The sequence below is a fragment of the Aulonocara sp. 'chitande type north' Nkhata Bay genome, linkage group LG4 (genome assembly GCF_057382095.1).
Source record: "Aulonocara sp. 'chitande type north' Nkhata Bay isolate Kocher_YH1m ecotype deep benthic linkage group LG4, A_spYH_male_GT1.1, whole genome shotgun sequence".
Classification (NCBI taxonomy): domain Eukaryota; kingdom Metazoa; phylum Chordata; class Actinopteri; order Cichliformes; family Cichlidae; genus Aulonocara; species Aulonocara sp. 'chitande type north' Nkhata Bay.
Genome location: NC_141347.1, coordinates 1441335 through 1447334, shown reverse-complemented (window position 1 = coordinate 1447334; position 6000 = coordinate 1441335).

Here is a 6000-nt window from a genome sequence, read left to right as displayed (position 1 = left end):
CGTTGCTGCTGCTTTCAAACATGTTCACACTCCAAGACTGACTGACATTATAGAGCTGCACTTACTGACCCCCCACCCCAACGCACACACACGGACACACACACTTCTTAGTCTCATGGACCCAGACGGTTAACCCTTTTGATGCAGCTGCAGATCCCGTCTGTTTGGATTTATTTTCATCTTCACAATGTGAGCTGTTTTCCAACCACTCATAATCATACTTTCATGAATGCGTTGCCATTTTTTTATTTTATTGTATAGTGACTAAAATAATCAAGAGTTCATAACAGTAAAACTTTATCTGCATCTACAAAAAGAACTTCCTGTGAAATATAAAAACTCATGTCATTGTGATGTTTGAACAGTCGATTCTTGGACTTAGTGAAAGTGAAATGTGTGGTGAAAGTAAGAAAAATGGACATGTGCAAGAATCTGAGTGACTTCAACATCGACCAAATGGCAGTGCCTAGACGACTGAAAAATACACAAGACTGCTCAAGATTATTTGATGTTGTGGGTGTTTGCCATTATTTCTATATGAGTAATTAATATAGCTATCTATAATGAGCAGTGAGCCTTTTATCCAGTGTAAACAGGTTGATGTAGCGCCACATGAATGAACCAGTTCTCAACCTGTTGCAACTTTTGTTTAGTAGGCCTTTATGCAATGGACACGAAAGAATTTGCTTGACTATTTTCGTTGTGTCCTTGGGCAAGACACTTCACCCGTTGCCTACTGGTGGTGGTCAGAGGGCCCGGTGGCGCCAGTGTCCGGCAGCCTCGCCTCTGTCAGTGCGCCCCAGGGTGGCTGTGGCTACAATGTAGCTTGCCATCACCAGTGTGTGAATGTGTGTGTGAATGGGTGGATGACTGGATATGTAAAGCGCTTTGGGGTCCTTAGGGACTAGTAAAAGCGCTATATAAATACAGGCCATTTACCATTTACCACATTTTCAGCATTAAAAGTATTTTTGCCTCCCTTATTGTCAATGCAGCTGTTCACACCGACAGTGTAATTACACAACACAAAACTACAGCATTTACTTTTTCACATCATGCTTGATTTTTCAAAGTTTTTGCATGCAAATAAACTGATCTGGCTAATCAGGCCACTACATTTGGCAGCCAGTGCACTCGTAGCTCAAAATCACACCGGTGCTGAATATACACATATCTGTAAATGGTAAAGTAACACTGTTTTACCTCAGATATACAGCTAGATGCTCTCTGAAATTATTTCTCTGTTTCCTCGGATGTGGTACCAAGTCTGCCAAAAAGAGCTCAAACTGCCCCAATGAGATCATGAAATATATACTAAAGCAAACATGATACAGCCCCAACTCTTGGATCCAACCATAAATTTCTCCCTGCTGTTGCCTTCTTGTGAGAATTGAACCCCAAATCTCAGTTTCTTCTTCTTGTTTACAAAGTCCAGATCATCATCGCTTGAGCTCAACTTCATTTTTCAGTGCATTTTTTAAGGATGAAACTTTCAACTATCTTTTTTTTTCAGGAAGAACTCAGTGTGTATATAGGTTACATAACAACATTATAATACATATTCAAAAAATTTGAATTTCATGTGATTTTTTCACAACACACAGTAAAGGTCTTTGGAGTGGCCCACCAGCTTGCAGTGGATCTCAGAGAAGCAAACTGCAGTCCAAGGTGGTAGGATTTGTGTCAGGTAGGTCAAAGCAGGACCCAAATGCAGGACTGCCTAAGAAAAACAAATGGTGCTAATAATCCTCAATGCGTGCTCTCTTCATGTGCTTGTGCCCTGCTCCTGTGCTGTGACTTCTCCCTGTGATCCGTGGGGAGTATTTCCGCTCCCTTCGTTGTCTATGTACAACCGTGTCCAGCTCCCTCCACTCGTTTCCCCCGACTCTCCTGGAAACAGACGCTGCAGTAAGTACAGTCCCTACGACCTGCCAACACAAAACTCTTTCACTTCACTAGCTGGGGGACTGACTGCATTTCTCACAAAGAAAGTTGTGGTGCGGCTGCTGTGGAAGTCGACGTACCGGAGCTGCATCGGCTCATTGCGCCACCCTGCATAAATGGTACTGGGTCCTGAGTGTGGTGTTGTTGATGTGCAGCTTGGAACCAGTCCTGGCCGACACTGCCGCCACCCCCACCGGCGTTCCCCGGGAGCATGGGAGTGGAGGTCCGGACCGTTCAAGCGCCCATGCCAGCCCCCAGGGTGCAACCAGCCAAAGTACAGCCTGCCTCCGCGAGACGGAGGTCCCCGTGCAGGGGAGCCTGCTCGACCTGAACCATACCCCTCCAAATCCACCAAATACTGAAAGCCACTACCGTGTAACATCCGTGTAACGGATTAAGCAAGGGTGCCGTCAATAACCCGGGTGGGTGGTGGGGGCCTGAAAGGCGGACACTGGACTGGACAGGCTTCAGCTGGGAGACATGAAAGACATTATGAATCTTCATATTTTGAGGTAAGTTCAATCGAGCAGTCACAGAATTAATCATAGTCACAATGTCTTGATGCATGCTCAATAATCCAGGTAAGTAAAAGTTGATTCTGTTCATAGTTCAATGTTAAACATGCCAATAAAGTGAGGAGAAAGCTTTTTGGACTCAGTATCTAATGGACGTTTGCTGTAGACAACCATACTTTCTGCCCTGGACTGCAGGAGAGGCGATCCTGTAAACAATTTCCACAGGCGCCAGCAGCAACGGAGGTGATGCTGAACCGAGGGAACCTCGTGTTCCCCTTCAGTGATGGACAGGAGCGTTGATTAATACCCCCAATGAATCCTGAGACAGCGACAGACCAGTGGCAGAGTTGGTCATTGAATTATGAGCATGTTCCACTCATGATAGGTGAGTGGAAGTGGGACTGCTTTGATGAAGCCACACAGTGGAGAGTGGACTCCAACTTCTGGTTGGCCCTCTCCACCTGCCTGTTGGTGTAAGGATAAAACCCTGAGGATAGACTCACTTGGGCCCCCAGCACGGTGCAAAACTCCTTCCAAACCTGCGACGTGAACTGCGGACCCCGATCGGACACAGTGTCTTGAGGGATGCTGTGTAGGCGGAACACATGATCAGTCAGTAGCTTCGCCATCTCTAATGCAGTGTGCAATTTGGGCAGAGCAATAAAATGTGCAGCTTTAGAAAAACCATCCACCATGGTGAGTATGACAGTGGCTGTCCAGTTATGAAGTTCAGTGCGATGTGTGACCAGGGCCTTCTGGTTATAGGTAGGGGCCTGAGAAACACACAAGGAGGGGAGTTGGACGCTTTATTCCACGCACAGGTAGGGTAAGCAGAGACAAAATCCTAGACATCTTGGCCCAAAGACGGCCACCCAAACAAGCGTTGCATAAATGATATAGCGTGCTTCAACTTAGGAGAATGGGCCCACTGGATAAGCTTGCCATGAACCACAGGGGGCACGTATATCTGGTTTGTAGGACCCATCCCACGGTCAGGTTTCTCCTGCTGAGCGCTTCTAATTAGAGCCTTGATCTCCCATGTGAGTAACCCAGGCTGCAGGCAGGATGGCATCGTCCTTCTCTGACTGAGAGAATTGCCAGGAGAGTGCCTCCGGCTTCACATTATGGGAGCTGGGTCTGTATGTGATGGTCAAATTGAACTAAGTAAAGAACAGAGCCCACCTGACCTAACAGGAGTTGAGGGGCTTAATGGCTTGCAGCTACTCGAGGTTCTTGTGGTCTGTCCAGATGACCAATAGCTGTTCCTTCCAGTCAGTGCCTCCATTTCTCCAGTGCGAGCTTTATGGCCAACAATTGTTGATCCCCTATGTCGTAATTCCGCTCTGCCAGCGAGAGACGCAGAGAAACAAAAAAAAAAAAAAAAAAACAAACCACACACACACACACACACACACACACACACACACACACGAGTGAAGCTTACGCCCGGAACTCTGTGACAACACAACTCCAAAATCTGATGCATCCACTTCCACTATGAATGGTTGAGAGAAGTCTGGCTGAACCAAAATGGGAGCGGAGGCGAACTTCTGCTTGAGTTGGATGAATGCTTGCTGGACCGCTGGGGAACACTGGAATGAGACCTTCAGAGAAGTTAAGCATGTGAAAGGCAGAGCAATGCGACTGGAATCTCAAATGAAATGTCTGTAAAGATTTGCAAAGCCCAGAAACCTTTGCAGCTGCGTACGGGTCTGGGGCTCTGGCCATTGAACCACCTCTTTTATCTTAGCTGGATCTGCCTGAAGCTGGCCTTGCTCCACAATAAACCCCAAAAAGGAGAGCAACTGAACATGGAACTCACTTCTCTTCTTTGACGAACAGTCGATTTTTCAACTGCTGCAGGACCTGGCGGATGTGCTTCTCATGTTCAACCAAGACTTCAGAATCAGAATATTATCAAGGTACACAAAACCACAGAGGTTAATGAAATCTTTCAAAACGTCATTAACCAAGGCCTGAAAAACTGTGGGAGCATTGGTGAGGCTGAAAGGCATGACCAAGTAGAATCCAGCTCACCATTAACTTTTTATAATTATTTGAACATTAGGTACTCAAAATGTTATTGAGCCATCTTTCACTCATCTCCCTGATACTGACTGAAAGTCAATGGTAGGCATTCCTGAGCTTAGTGGCCCCTTGAAGCAGTTCAAAATTGGAAGACAGCAATGGCAGGGGACACTTATTTTTAAGTATCTTTGTGGTCTTGTTCAACCCCCCGAAAGGCAATGCACAGACGGAGGGTCTTGTCCTTCTTCTCCACAAAGAAAATCCCCACCCCAAGTGGGGATTTGGATGGATGGATTATTCCGCTAAGGAGTCATTAATGTAACATTCCTAGGCCTCTTTCCAGCTTGGAGAGACTGTACAGGCAATTGGTGGGAAGTGTATCACCAGAGAGCTGATCTGTTCCAGTCGCAAGGATGATGTGGAGGAAGGGAGAGCACCAAGTCCTTGTTGAAGACCTTAGCGAGGTCATGATAGAGCGCTGGAACAGAGTACAAATCAAGTAACTTGACCGTTTTGGATAGAGACACTATGGCAGAGTGCAAACAGTTCTTATGACACTAAAGGCTCCAACCAACAATTTTGGACCAAGCTGCGGGGGTTGTGTTTAACCAAGGGCAACCGAGAATAACAGGAGTTTCAGGAGCATCAGAAAGAAAGAAGCTAATCTTCTCTACATGGTTTTCTGATAGGGAGAGCTGAATGGCCTGAGTGCAATGGGTAATTTAAGCAAGCCTGGTACAGTTTAAGGCAGAAACCTGTAGGAGTTCGGTGAGTGGTGTCAACGGGAGGTTTAATTCCTTAGCGAGTGTCTGATCAATGAAATTTTACTCTGTGCCTGAGTCAATTAGAGCATGACTGAGCACTCATACTCTTAGTGTATGAGTTTTGCTAAACACTGAAGACCAAGTAGGGAGGCATCTTTGAATGTGTCTGCCAATTCAATTTTATTTATATAGCGCCAAATCACAACAACAGTCGCCTCAAGGCGCTTTATATTGTACAGTAGATCCAACAATAGATACAGAAAAACCCAAATATCATATGACCCCCTAATGAGCAAGCACTTTGGCGACAGTGGGAAGGAAAAACTCTTTTAACAGGAAGAAACCTCCAGCAGAACCAGGCTCAAGGAGGGGTGGGGCCATCTGCTGCAACCGGTTGGGGTAAAAGGAGGAAGACAGGATAAAGACATGCTGTGGAAGAGAGACAGAGATTAATAACAGGTATGATTCAATGCACTCACATAGTGAGTGAGAAAGGTGATTGAAAAGGAAAAACTCAATGCATCATGGGAATTCCACAGCAGCCTACATCTATTGCAGCATAACTAAGGGAGGATTCCGGGTCACCTGGTCCAGCCCTAACTATATGCTTTAGCAAAAAGGAAAGTTTTAAGCCTAATCTTAAAAGGGTGGGCCATTTATATGGATACACCGTAATAAAACGGGAATGGTTGGTGATATTAAAGTCCTGTTTGTGGCACATTAGTATATATGAGGGGGCAAACTCCTCA